Raw genomic sequence first — 15,104 nt, forward strand, 5'->3', positions numbered from 1 at the left:
ATGAGTTTTAGTAGTTACCTATAAAATGTCATTCATATTTAAGTAAATTCGTGTCTTGTGGAAAAGTATCAATAAAACTCACAAAATATTTTTTAAGAACTTTAAAAACTAAAACCAGAGAGTGTGAAGTACATTTAAGGTTCAGAATTTTAATATCAGTGTGAACTGTACAGGGAGGACAGGACAGTCTAAAATGAAAAATTTAGACTGACATATTCATAGCTGGCTAACTCAGACCCAGAAACCCATGGGGAAATGCAAGACTGTGTTCTGTAGGTGAAAAAACATAGGAATAAATAAAAATTCTGAACTACTCTTTCTTCTGTTCACTCCCAGGAATACAAGGACGGGCTACAAATTACCCTCATAATAAATATGGTTTTTACAGGTCATTGACCATGCTAAAAATTATTTTGGAAAGAAGATATGGTGACAAGTTGGAATATGGTTTTAGAAAGACTGTGAAGTCAGTATCAATGGCAAGCCTATCTCCCTCTTTGTATATACAGTTAAAGAGGTAACGACTCTTGTAATTTTATCTTAGTTCTCTTGATATATGATAGCTTTCTTAAACCTCAGTTATGGAAGTCATAGTGTTATAGATTAAAAAACCCAAACCAACCCAACATTTATTAAAACTTGGAAATTTTTGGGACTCATGCCTTAATAGAAAAAACAGAAAATGTGACCAAAACACTCCCTAAAAATAGCAGAAAGCAAACAAACAAACTGCTGCAACCCCCTAATTAATAAAAGTCCACTAGTTAAATTGAACATGTTATTTTTTGTGGATGGCTTGACTTTTGAAACTTTGGGGTGTCAGAAATCCATAAAGAAAACTTTTGGACAAAAACCAAGCTTACCTGACTGAGTAGTGGAAATTTCCACGAGATCAGAACTAGCTTATACAAAACTAATTTCTTATCTCATACTGAATACATAAATTGCATGGCAGAATATATATTTCACATGTCAGAACAACAATTAAGAAAAAGCTACTGACTGAACATCAGATTTGCTAAGTACAGTTAGGCCAAAAGTAATCCAGTATCACCAGATCATGTCTGGATTATCAGAGATCCCTCCACAGTACCAGAACACATAACCTATTGCCTACAATATATAAAATCAAGTGAATGAACACAATTCATCCTTAGTCAAAATTCTTGGAGTACTATATAATTGCAGTAGAGGAGTAGAGCTCAGCAGGAACACTAAATGACATAAAATGTAATTACTATGCTCGGGGTATATTGTATGCAGCATATGCTTCCTATTTCATAATGTGTTAAAGAAAATTTGCCTCCAAAGTGCCAGCTTTAAATGTCAACAAGACACGATGATTTCACTGTGGAAGGCTCTTGCACTGGCCAGTGCAGGATGAAAAATATCTCAAGAAGTTCTGCAACAAGATGTGTCTCTAACTCCTCTCTCAGGTCTAGGTTTCTAACTCTTCTCTTGTATCTACTGACCAGATATTTTACAGCTACTTTCTGGCTGACAGGAGAGTTCCCTGTTACAATTTTGGGGTTGGGACTTCTGAATATTAAAACCAGACATGTCTTGAATGGTATATATTCAGGGTGGGGAAAATAGTCCTTGCTGACTAGGCTTACCAAGAACATTTTTAGACCAAACAGTAACCACAAGTGTTTTTCCAATAATAACATGAAAAAAAAAACCAAACAACAAACATGTACTCACACGCCTTGCAAAATGCAATCATGGGTTGAAATCAGGCCCCAAGGCCCCAGGGTTTTCCACCTTTGTTACACTTTAAATTTAGTTGGGAATTTGTATCACATGTATATTTTAGCAGATGGAGATTAGAAATTTAAATGCCACTTTTGGTCTGATTTCAATAGTTATGAACTTTAGATGGGTACTCTCTGAATTTCCTATACATGCAGGCAATAAAATTCTAGTGTGTGAACATAAAAAAATCCCTTTGTTTCCATATTTATATATCTGTCTTCTTTGAAACTGTAGAAATATGAAACAGCTAAATGGAAGATAAATTGTTAATTGAAGCCAGTTCTGAAGAGAAATACAGGATTTAGGTTACTGTGTGGCCCTATATTCACTAGCTAGTACTCTACTCATTTTTAGAGGATGCTGCCTCCTCTAAAGGAAAAATACTGCCTGTATTTTATTTTCTTCTAATCTTATTTCTTGTCTTAGTTTGGTTTTCTTCTTTCTTTTTGCTGTCTGCAAGGCAGACTCCTTGTTGTTTTACAGGCATGAAACGTTATGGAACAAAATACCAGTAATTATGAGGAAGAACAAACCATTCTATTTGCTTGCAAAGCAAAAAATACACCCCTTAAAAATGGCAAAGTTTTTAGGCTGGCATTTATTTTACATGCTACTGATCAAGGGTAAGTCAGTGGGAATTGTCTGCCTGGAACCAGTTTAAAAAAATTAAAAAACAAAATAAAATCTGCAGGGCACAATATATGTCATAACAGCCATTCTAACTCAAACACAGTATGGAATAAAATGGTTTGCAGGTTCTGAGCAAGTTTTAAATTCTTTCTAATCTAATTATTTGCTGCAATTAGTCTTCTGTTACATGAATGAAGGGGATTGCACATAATCGCTGTGAATGTTCTACCTATAAGGTCATAAAGACTTGAGCTGTTTTCCTCTGGAGATTTTGATGGGAACTGAGAAATTCTTAGGATGCCTCACCCCATGAAATGTGCTAATGGCAAACTAAATGGTGTTAGCAGCTTCCCAAGGCCAAAAAGAAAAATTCAATCATTCTTGGCAATCCTCCAAGGTGGTCTCCTTTTGAATTAATGTGTGCCATCTTCAATCTCATTAGGAAGTAGAGACTCACAGATTCTTGTCAATATTAATATCATAGAGGGTGAAGTAGCCTCTCCACAAAAAGCAGAAGAAATTATTGCAAAAGAAACATTTGAAGCCAAACTCTGCACCTTGTTACTCTTTGGTAAGTTTATTACAGATTCATGCTAATAAATGATATGTGGAAAATGGCTCATCGAGGTTAAATAACACTGGCCTGATTTTCAAGGCTGTGCAGCAGTTTTCAGCTGTGGGCATTTAATACTTCTGGAAAGGAATGCCCCAGTTCTCCATAGTGGCCTTTCATTTTGAGTTGTACTTTTTTTCTTATATCATACATTTTCCCCTAAATTCCTTTGAAGTTTGTTATATGGAAAAAGTAAAGCTGCTTAATGAAATTTTTATTATGATGTTGCCCTTTGCATGATGAATTTAGGACTGAAAGACAAGTGTAGCAATCAGGTGTAAAGGCACTTCATTGTTGTGTCTTTGATCCCAGATCATCTGCAGTCTCAAAGGGGCATGGCTGACTTTGTCTATAAAAAGGCACTTTAGATTTGAGGATTTACAGCCCAGACTTAGATGCAGTGCCTCACATGCAATGAAGCTGCAGCACTGGCAGGGTCAGGTGGTAAAAAAGAGGAAAGGAAGCAGTTGTAAGAAATAAGGTGTGGGGGCTTGGTGGATTATGTATAATGCTCTAGTTTTTGCACAGTGTTTAAAAGGGATGATTTAGTAAGGCTTTAGTAATATGGGTATCAAATGGAAAAGAAAAGCAGCCACTATGGATAGAAGCAAATTGTAGTTAAGATAATTTTCCTTTGGATTGAAATATTTTTCTCTTTAAATATAGAAGTAGTGTCACGTTATTATGAGATTTGCAGTGAAATGTGAAGAAATTTAAATTTACATTTATTTGACATCATTAAATTGCAGAATCATAATTACTAGACTTGAAAGGGACTGGAGGAGGTCATCTCATCTATCCACCTCTCCCCATGGATATTTCTGTCAAGCCACTTCTAATCATGCAGAATTCACAAACCTCCACACAATCAGTCCTTCACTACTGGAATAATTTAAAAAAGAAATTCCAAATGGCAAATGTAATTTTTTTTTTTCTGTTTCTTCACCACATTATAGAATCATACACTCATATAATGGTTTGGCTTGGAAAGACCTTAAAGACAACCCAGGTCTAACCCCTTTGCCATGGGCAGGGACAACTTCCACCAGAGCATGTTTTTCAAAGCCCCATCCAATCTGGCCTTGCACACATTCAGAGATGGGGCATCCATAACTACTCTGGGAAACCTATCCAAGTGCCTCACCACCCTCACAGTAAAAAAATTCTCCCCAATATCTAGTGTCTTCTTTCACTTTGAAGCCATTCATTATGTGCCCTTGTGAAAAGTCCCTCTCCAGCTCTCTTGTACCCTCTCTCCAGTACTCTTTTGGTGCTGGAAGGTGCTCTAAAGTCTTCCCAGAGTCTTCTCTTCTCCAGGCTGAACAACCCCAAGTATCTCAACCTGTCTGCACAGGAGAGGTTCTCCAGTCCTGTGATCATCTTTGAGAACCTCCTCTAGTCTTTTTCTAACAGATCCACATTGTTCTCACATCCTCTGTGTTGGGGACCCCAGAGCTGGATGCAGTGCTCCAGCTGGGGTCTCACAGGAGCAGAGTAGAGGGACAGAATGACCTCCTTTGACCTAATGATGACACTTTTCTTTACAGTATTTTTTTGCATCTTCTTATCTCAAGTATTCTATTATTTCTTTTTCCACGGGGCAGAAGTTTCCAGACTTTTCATCATTCTCATTGCTTTTCTCTCAACCATTTCCATGGAAGGCATATCTCCAAGTGCAACAGTCAAAATTCTAGATGGGGCCTTAATGTACATTTGATTCTTTGGAGGTGAATATCTTCTTAAAACATGAGTTTGCTTCTCCTGGAATAGCAAGACACCACTGTCTCAGCCTGTGAGCTGCTGAAGACCCTGTTCTGCTTCTTCTGGACTGCTACACATTGTCCCATTTGTAGAGCTGGTTATTTCTGTCTCATTTGAAGACCTGAAATTTGTCTTCAGGATTTACACAAACACTTTTCAGATGGTGTAGGTCCCCAGGGTTGGATGCTTAGTTTGCAGGTAGCATTATTCCCAAAGCTGCAGAAATTTGGAAATTGCTTTTTGAAAAATGTTCACTGAATCTGTTGGTGAAGGGCAGAAGGGAGGCAATGCCAATATGTGTAACAACACAGAATTGTGCTTCTTCTTTTATTCAGCTGAAATGTCAAAATTTGCCCCTGCAGTACTACTTGTGTCTAACAGTACCTCCTCGTCCTTGGTGAGTTTTCACACACACCACAGCACAAGGCATGTGGTATTTCACCTCACTCTGAGCATGCTTAGGTGAAGTGTTTACTATTAGGTAAGGTAGGAAACAATGTTTGTGCTAAAGTAAAGCAACATGAGCAGTACTTCGGCTTGTATGGGCAACCACTGCAAGGATCCTCTGCCATCACAGCTTTTGTTACTGCAATGGGAAATGAGAAGCCACAGGAACTCCAAAAGTCAGAGGCAGAAATGACACAGGGCATTCTGTGAGCAAACAGACAGAAAATCAGACTGTTTGCTGTATAGTCAAGAGGTATACTTTCCTCCATTTTGTACTCATTTACGTTATCATTTTCACTTACATTACCTAGACAAAGATAATTCTTTATTGGTGTTCAAGATGATTAAAAGTATGTCCAGTGCCGATTTCATAGCTGTGCTCATGTGATTATTCTTATCTGTAGATACTAAAAAACCATAAAGTTGCCTAAGTGAGGAAAGGTTTTCTGTTCTAATAATACCCTATTAAAAATAATTTTTAATTTTGTGGATTTTTGCTTCCTTTTATTCTTCCTTTCATTAAATAACTACACAATAACTGACTGCATACATTTTAAATCAGTATATTATGTATTTTTTTTATGCCACAACTCTACTGCATTGCTCTCTTTTCTTTGATTGTACTGTCTATTTAAAATATGAAATACAATTTTTTAATGTATGACCAGGGAAATTTTTGGCACAAAATACTTGAATAATTTCATCCTGAATTATGTGCAGGAGATCAACAATATAAGACAGAATGAAAGAGCAAGGTGTGAAGTTGTTCAGTGTTTCAAAATGAACACAGGGGTTTTTTTAGTAAGTAGAAGACTGAGGAGTTCTGAGGTGGAGCAGAAAACCTCCACCTGTGTTCAAGTGTCTGTGACTAGCTGTTAGAGAACTGGATGTAACCATGGCAGAGTGACAACTACAAATACCTGGTGATCTTTTCAAACCACTCTCCAGGAGCTTGCAACAATCACCAGTTGGTGAGTGTGCCTGAAGCTTCTCACATAATCCCATTTTTAAACTGTGTACACACAAATAATTCCCAGTAATCACCCTCATTAACATAAATGTGTGTGTTGTGTGTTGGACACACATAAGTATGTTGGAGATTTGAGAATTTCACTTCTCTTTTCTGGAGTCTTTCATGCCTGCCCAAACTCAAAACTCAGGTCTTTTCATGTCTCCTGGGAATATGTAGATGTTGAAATCAGTACACTCTTTCCTGCCTGTGCATTCCACCATCTTCTCCCTTAGTGACTGGGAACTCATCTTCCTTATCTATCAGGCCCATAACACCAGTTTTCTCCTGCTACTTTGGATCCATATATTCACACCAAGCTTGTTCCTGAATTCTTGTTTCTCTGTCTGCATCTGTTAAGGTAGATTTTTTCTGTCCAGCCAGACAAGTTTTTCCTTCAGGTGCCCACTATCTCTCAGTAACTGCAAAATTGTCATCTCTAATGCATTAGTGATGTGTTTCCATAGCCTTCTGCACTCAGCCAAAAATTATGGTCTTCGTTATCTGCTCTTTGTATTTTAAACACTTTATTTCTCCTGTGATGCCAGGGGAACCCACCATACCAGGACTCCCTAGAAATACCCTGAAACTTTCCCTGTTGCTCATTAGACACCTCCTGAGTGTCGCCCCAGGGACAAGCAGGTGGCCTGCCAGTGTTACCAGCAGCAAAATATGCAGCTGTGGGGCTGAGATCTTGAACACTTCAAAGGTTATTGTGTGAAACTGGCATTTTGTCCTGTTTATAAAGCACTTGGAGTCCGCTTTTGTGGTTGAGTTCTTAATTCTATTACGGCACAAAAAAATTACTACTTTTAATAATTACTGTGTCAGAAGGTAATGATGGCACAAGAGGTGTAGAGTCATGCTTTGTGTATATTCTTGCACTGCTGATATTTACAGTAGATCCACACCCATGGAAGTGAGTAGCTTTCGTTTCCTACGGTTCATCCCATGCCTGCTTCTTCCCAGACATCTACTGTATTGTTTTATTTCCATTTGATACATAAAAAATACAAGAGCTATATTAAATAGCTCTAATTTTGTCTACCTAGATTCAAACTTGTCAGAGAAGAACTCAAACCTTTGCCCCAGGAGTGCTAAATAAGCACAAGCAGAGGTAGCTGAATTACCAGTGAGGAATAATGAAGACAAGTTAAAAGGGAGCCAAACTTGTGCCATTCCATAAGACTGAACAGACTACTGAAGTAGTCAAGACAGTATCAGTTCAGGTATGATTTAATGTATTCTGAAGAAAGTTCCCAGATTTCCTAGCCTTGAAAGTAAATCTTGAGACTTGGGTGTTTTTCTGGCAGAGAAGGCAGTCCTGTTTGACTAAGAGGAAGCCAATAGCAGCAACAGCAACGCCTACCTGGATTTATTGGTGGAGCATGTTTCTGGTTTACAGCCTCTTCTGTAAGCACAAACCCTACAAGACCTTTTTTGTTGTTGTTGCTGTTCTTTCTTACTTTAAATGTAGTTTGTTCTCACTTTCCTTTTTAAATTGAACGTCTTTTCCATTTGGGAGGGTTTTAAATTTTATTTTTCATTTTTATAAGGAAAAAGCCACATGATTAACACAGAGAAAAAGAGATCACTCTGTCGCCCTGAATTTTCTTGCTTTTGAGTATTTGAATCTTTGTTGCAAGGTTCTCATGCAGCTTCATGAAAACAATGTATATTTTTAGAATTTATCAGTGTGTTTACATATTTGTTCTCTGGGAGGAAAAACGCGATTGATAGTGATGTTCACCAAAGAAGTTCATGAGGTGCTACCTCTCTAGCCAATCTTTGGCCTTTTGTACAAAGTGTATATAAGTTGTTGGAGTCAGAAAATAAATTAGAGCTTTCCTTGTTGGACCCGCTGCTGCCTGCTTGCCTTTTGTGTGTTGTGAACAGTGACATCACTCCTTTTAGGGCTGTTTTGGGAGTCCAAGAAAATGCTAGACACCAATGTGTAGATGATACCAGTTTTTATACAGCACAGTTTATAGTATTGTACTATAAAGGCAGATGATCAAAATATGACTTGTCACATCTACTTTTGAAAATCTTCCTCACAGGCCTCCTGTTTGGCAAAAGGCAGCATCTTAGTTGAAGTTCTTGCTATGAGGGCCAGTGCTCTGCTTTCTTGTAGGCCCTCTAGGTAGTGGAAGAATGCTCTAAGGTCTCCCTGGAGTCTTCCCTTCTCCAGGCTGAACAGCCCCATCTCTCCCTGCCACTTCTCATAGGGAATGCTCTATTATAACAGTAATACCCATCAGGCAGCCATGGCATTAAAGAGCCTGTGCTGATCTCACCTGAACTGGTTTCAGAAAGTAAGAAAGACCAGCTCCCACAGGCATCACCCCAAGAAACTTGGACAAAACTCAGACTAGATCTAAAACTGAACACTGCTGCTGGGCTGGGCCACAGCACCTGGTCCTGACTGCTGCTCCACCCTGCACCCAGCCCTAGGGACTCCTACAGGACCAAGTGCCCTTGAGAAAGTAAAGAAGGACATGAGCTATAGGCAAGTTTTCATGGAAAAATAATTTCATACAAGAAACGGTGGAATTTTCAGAAGGACTAAAGGAATAGGAGTTTTCCCAATTAGTGGAGAAGCTGCTGGATGGGCCTTAAGTCATCTCCAAAGGGGACACCAACCACCTGGCAGCTCTGATGGAGCTCAGGAGCAAACCTAGCACTGGTGTCTGAGCAGCTCATTATGCTCATCATTCCTAATTTTCAGTATGGAATAATTTCACCACTGTAATTGCAGGACTGAATGTATATAGATTTTTTTGAAAGATGTAATTTTCTAGCTAGCAGCAATGCACCATGTCTCTAGCAAGGACTTGCCTGCTCCAAAACGCCTTGGTTTATATTTCAACCAGCCGTGGTGTTCAGTGACATCTAGGGACTGCCTTTGAGAATTGCATTGCCTGGAAATGGCATCATCTCCTCGTGTCTCCTTCAAACGGCAGCTGGAGTTGGAACCCTAAACCATCACTTCCAACTGCAGTGGTCATGGCCGAAGGCTGCAGACAGACACTTCCATCTTCACAGTGACTGAGGAATGCAATAATCACGACCTGTGGAAAAAGATAAATATGTCTGCTTTAGCTGTGCTGAGGCACAACTTTATATTTTCAATGAAACATTCTGAGCTACTTAAATATTGCAGGTTTTCAACTGAATATGAAGCTTATGCTCACCCTTCCACAAGGCCCCATGGCCAGGGGGAGATTTGTTTACTTAATACACAGTAAATAGAGGGGGGTGGAAGAAGTTTTTTCTTGGTCACATTTTAAAGTATCTAAGTTATGAACTCAGTTACAGTATTATAGGTTAAGAAACAAGATTCTTGTTGATTTTTTTATCCCTATTTAACAACTGTATGTGAAAAAACATCAGTTACTTCATAAGCAGCATTCTTCCTCTTTCAATCCTTTCAATTCGAGAGTCAGGAAAGCTACTTTTAGTTCAATTTACTTTTCGATTTCCTGCTGTTGGTCTCTCTAGACATTAGCCATGTGGGAAAAAACTCCTGACTTGGAGGAGCAGGGTGCCAGCTGTGCTTGACGTGGGAGTGCAGGAGCATCAGGGCAAGGGCACCACAGGTTCTGGGGGCTGTCAGTGCCTTCCTGAGACAGGCTGCTGAGGGAGACAACAGGAACAGGGCACAGTATGTTCCAAACTAAAGAAACTCTACTAAAAATTTCTCCCTTCCTTACACAAAACCTGCTTGGGATTACAGGAATGAATGCGAAAACAGACAGATACCAAAGGAGTCATATTGTTCTGCACAAAAAATACTCTGGAGATTTAGTTCTCATTACAGGATTCATTCAAACTCGGGATCACTTTATTAAGAAGCTGGCTGGGCTGTAAAGGTACACAAGTCCATGCTTGGTGGACTGAACAGCAGCATGAGCCATACTGGAATCATGGAACTTTACACTATCATGGTAATTGTGTTGCCAGCACCTGCAAACCCTGGTAAATGTACCCAAGGTTGTTCCAGCTAGGAAGTTGGCTAGTTAAATAGAGAGGGGGACCTTGTAGTCTAAGGTCCCAGAGCAGGCTCTATATAAGAGCACTAGACCTGTTCTATTTCCCTTCTCAATTTATTGAGGAATGTCAGAGTATTCCAGTGTTTCTGAGCTACCTCAGCTGTGGAAGTCTCCTCCAGAACGTGACTTGGATATGCTGTGGATGGCCTTTCCTCTGGTTGTCAAAGGAATTCAGTTGAGATGATGTGTAAGCTGGTACCTTGGTCTCCACAAAAATGCTGGTGAACTTTGACCTACATTTCTGGTGTGGCAACCTCAACCAGCCCTGCTGACAGTTCATTTCTCAGTAAGAGATTATGTACTGAGGAGTGGTGGAGTGTTACATGCTTACTTGTTTATTTGCTTTATTTTTAAACTCAGATGTGTTTTTTTGAATATTGTCTGTAACACTATGCTGCTGGGAGGGATCCCAGTGCCTTTCATTCCTTGAGGTTTTTTGGATCTGTGGTTACTCTACTGGTTGCAGGAAAGCACTTACTGCATGTGCTTATGACAAGGAAGCCATTTGTGCTGGTACAAACATACTGCTAATAAAATAACCCTGTTTTGTTTTGAATTTCATGTTGCACATCTTCAAAAGGGTATGCCTTGCTTCAGTGTAAGCCTGGCAGACCTGGTAATGCTGCCCACCCCTGAGCAGTGGTTACACCACAGATCCATGTGTTGTCACTCTTTTGTTGTCCTTTCACTGAGAGAGTGGCTCTCACAGCAGCCCACTTGTGTACAGACGTGGCTCCTGCACCTTCCCGAGTGAGGCAGCATTTTCCTGGTTAACCTTGGATGGAGGTGGAAAGGGCATGAAGCTGCAGACACCAGCCCATGTGCCCTTGTCCTGCTGTTTGGTGGCCACTTGAGGTTCTAGCTCATCACTTTTCTGCCATCTGTTTCATATAGGCTTCTCTCATGTTAATTACTAACATACTTATTTGCTTATGAATAGGATAAATTATGTTTCTCCCTGGAGAAATCAAATGCTCCCAATCTGTGGTTCCTTCAGAGAGAAACCTGTGCCCAGGCTCAACAGAAATAATTGCCTTTGCCCCAGCATAATGACAAAGAGATAAGCAATCTCTGTGGCCCAGTGGTTTAGTGAATCCATCTTCCCTTCCTAACAGCTGGATTAGAGGCTTTGTGCTCCCAGAGTCTGGAATAGTTTCCATCTCTCAGAGAATACAAATAATTGCTAAGAACAAGCCATGCTATCACAGTTGTCATATATTTCTTGGTTGAGTTATCAGCAATAACTCTTCTATTATCCAGGGTCTATTGTTTTGGCACCTTTGGGAGACATACATGAGGCACAATGAATATAAATCACACTGCATTTTGACAGTATCTGAAGATTTATGGAGAAACTAAAGAGAAAACAGAATCATTTTGTATGTGGAAAAGATGGGAAAATTATTGATTCAAAACGTGGTTAGAATGGTCTCAATCTAGTAAAACAATGGGAGATAAGTTTACCTTCAGATCCATGGAATAATGACCTGAAAATAGTAAAGGATTTTAAAGCAGCTTCACTGAAGTCAGTGGGGGGCAGGGACAGAAGCAATTTTTACCGCCAAAGTCATGGGTAGACTCACAGGGAATGCTTTTGAAAACCCTGCCAATAATTTTTACTGTTTATAACAAGTCACAAGGATGTCTTTTCTGTTTGATTTTTGAGGAAAAATGTTTGCCACCATAACTGCAGGAACAGATAAAATACAGGGAAGCCTTGTTAAAACTACAAACCTCTGTTAGACCCAGAGAAGCTGAAGCTACAACACCACTGACATTTTCCACAAAAATACTTGATCTCTAGTGTGTTTTGCACAGATTCTTTATTCCCTCCTCGGTTCTGCAATATGCTACTAACCATTGAGCTGATTCTCAGAGCATGGAAGTGAGTGACCTAGCCTTACAACTTTATTCAGCCCACCTGAGTCCTGAGCAAATCTTTCATCTTCAATTCAGATGGAAAATGCCTTATGGCAGAAGGTTCTACTTCTGTTGTCCCAGCAGAAAAAAACCAAGTTGGCTGTCAGTCCTGCCCCTGGCTGCTCTCCCAGCTCCAGATGCTGGTCTCAGGAAAACCATCTCTGATGGCAGCACAAATCTGCACCCTCAGGAAGACACATCTTATTCTTACATTGTTGCTCCAGAAGGATATCACCTAGAATAGCAGCTTGATGCATTCTGATGAATTAAAACTTGATTCCCACTGAAAAAATGCCATTGTGATAAAACTTAGTTTGAAACAAATTAAATTGCCTTGAGTTGGATTAATGCCTGGTTTGATCAAAAGTGCTTTTAAAAAGAATTTCCATTTCAAAATTGGTAATTTTATTAGGTCAGCCATAAACTTTCATTGACCTATATTTTAGGGGTCAGCCACTAAACCAAGTAGCACATGTAGACATAATTCCTAATTTTTAAAATGGTGGCAGAATAGTTAGAATTCAATGTGAAAAGCAAAATGAAGAGAGATTGATTAGGAAATTACTAGAAAAACAAAATCAGTAGAAACAAATGTCTTAAAGAGGTGATTATCACAGAAAAATACAGTGAAAAATGACAAGTCCCAAATAAAGAAATGATACTGATAAAGTTTTAAACAAATACACTTGTATTTTCTGTCCTCTTCAAGAATACTGATGATCAGTAACAGAAAAGGTAGCATCAGGGATTTCTGACTGAGCACACATGGAAGCACAGGCAATACCAAGTACAGAACATCAAGTCCCAGTATAACAATTTGCTCAAAGGTTTTTGTGCTGCATGAAACAAGTAGTTTAGAAATACATGATAAATATTCCTTCAAAAAGAGGTTGTGACTCATGGTTCATTTAGTGTACTATGCAACCAGATCTTTGATCATTATTAACAGAAGGCCTCTAAAGGACAGCTTTGAACATCAAATATCACTTTTCCTACTCAATGGCAGTTGTATTTCAAAATTATTCCCATTATTCCCATTATTTTAAAATCTTAAAGTATTATAGGAACTAAGATCTAGGTTTCCTTTTTCATGAAAGATGGGACCAGATGAACTTTCAAGATCTTTTCCAGCCTGGGCTGTTCTGTGATTTTGCTATTCTGTGAAAACATATTTATTTTTTTCTTATATTTTAAGAGGTTCAGTTTATATGTACTATTAAAATAATAAAATTCTTCAATAAAGATGTAAAGATCCTGGCTGTGTGTCTGCACAGGTGAAACAAAAATAGCATATGGGATAAATATCCCTTCTTTGTGGTAAAAGAAGGGAATGTGAAGTTGAGGAAGGTCAAGAACAGACTCAGAAAGGCTGAGAACAGAACAACTCCTCTGAGTTTAATTTTTTTAATGAACGAGACAATTTGAAAAGAAGAGTGGTAAAGGATCTAGAAAAGAACAGTCCTAGTGGAATAAAAAGACATTTGTGGATGAGAAAGCTTAAAATGAAGTTTTTCTATAAGTCTATACAGCAAGTGGAATTCTGAATTTTAAAATTCAGTTTTTAAAGGGGAACAGATTTCAAAGCTCAAACTTTATGAAAAATATTCTCCCAATGTTAACTTGATCTTTATGTATGTTAGTTAGGACGTGTTCACCTTGTGCAGTGCAGCTCAGTTAGTTGTGTCCTGGTAGCATTATTCTCTGCTTGATGCCTGGATGAAGCACAGGACATCTAGAAGAGGACCAGTCTGTCCTTTTCCTTAGCTCCTGTGGCAAGGGACACTTACTGTGATGGCTGCAGAGTTGTGTTGACTGATTTCAGCATTTAATAGGCATCATTTTGCATCTCAAAATACAGCATATTTTCCTACAGGTTTTGTCTTTCCCATTATTCCAGTCTGCTAGGGCTGTAACAATACACACACACACACAAAAAAAACCCCCACCAAAAACAAAACAAACAAACAAACAAACAAACAAAAACGGAAAAAAAAAATCTCTAATCAACCAACCAAAAAAACCAAATGGTGATAAGATATTTAGTGTTTTATCTTAAAGACGGTAAATGCAACTATTTTCATATACAGCCACCAACTTATGATCATTCTCTCTCAGGTACAATGAAATGTGATTTCTCCTATGTATTAGATTTCTTTAGCTTCTGGCACAGTTACACAAAACTGTGAGAGTTTTCTGGCTTGCTTTACAGCTTGAAATGTGGGTACATGACCTTCTCCTCATAAATAACTTACATTCTTAGCAGCAGCAGAAGCCCAACTGAGAAACTTGCTCTCAGAGGTTGCCACACTGGGCTCACTAAAGCTCTGAAAGGTGTTTCAGCCGTGGTACAGTGGGGTAAAAATTTCTTCTTGCCTTGTGCTGATCTTCTGAAAAAATTTTCTGCTGTTCAGATCCATCTGATAGTCTTGTCTGCTGGAATCCATTGTGCATCATCTCTACTAGAGCCAAAGGTAGGCATCAATGTCTGAAGAGTGTCTGTGTTAAATACCTTTCATAGTCAGCCCTTACATCTTAAACCGAGGTCCTTACATATTTCACCCCACACTGATGTAGCTCCAGCTCCATGTGCTCCCTTTACCTCTGCCCCTCAAGGCACAAAGAGCTCAGGCACATGTGGGGAGGTTGCACTGCTGGCAGCCACTGCTGTTACACTGCATTGTCTCTGCAGCCCCGGCCCTGGAGAGTTCTCTGCAGGTGAGTGTCATCTCCAGCCATTCAACCTCTCCTGTTCTTCACCCAAGTCATCATAGCCTTAGGCATCCTGGAGGAAAAGAAGCAGCCTCTGTCTGGATCATCAGCACCCACTACATCATTGAGGCATTGCAAAGAGGACACAGGAGGAACTTGATCTATCCGTACACATTTGGTTTGTTGTCAGATAATAAAATAGTTAAAG

The sequence above is a fragment of the Zosterops lateralis genome (genome assembly GCF_965231275.1).
Source record: "Zosterops lateralis genome assembly, chromosome: 3".
NCBI lineage: Eukaryota > Metazoa > Chordata > Aves > Passeriformes > Zosteropidae > Zosterops > Zosterops lateralis.